This window comes from Aplysia californica, unplaced genomic scaffold, assembly GCF_000002075.1.
Source record: "Aplysia californica isolate F4 #8 unplaced genomic scaffold, AplCal3.0 scaffold00503, whole genome shotgun sequence".
NCBI classification, from domain to species: domain Eukaryota; kingdom Metazoa; phylum Mollusca; class Gastropoda; order Aplysiida; family Aplysiidae; genus Aplysia; species Aplysia californica.
The window spans coordinates 438,696-439,004 of NW_004797773.1; positions in this window are offsets into that span (position 1 = coordinate 438,696).

Genomic DNA, 309 nt, shown 5'->3' on the forward strand with positions numbered 1-309 from the left:
AATCTGAAATTAAATCTGGCTCAAATAGACCTGTCTTTTTTAGTTGTATTTAGACACATGCTGACAGCTTTTTAAATTAAAAAAAAAAAATATATATAATCAAGTTATGGAAGAAAATTTAAAATATTTTCTCCACTACAGAGTGAACTTCAGAGGGCATGAATGTAGGTGACTGAACTTCAATGGCACTATTTGCCCAGCAGAAAATCCCGTCAGTCAAATTTGACAAATTTGACCTAATGTTTCACACATTCTTATTGGTTTTTGCACGTTTTCTGATTTTTACAGAACTATCATGTGCTACTATAC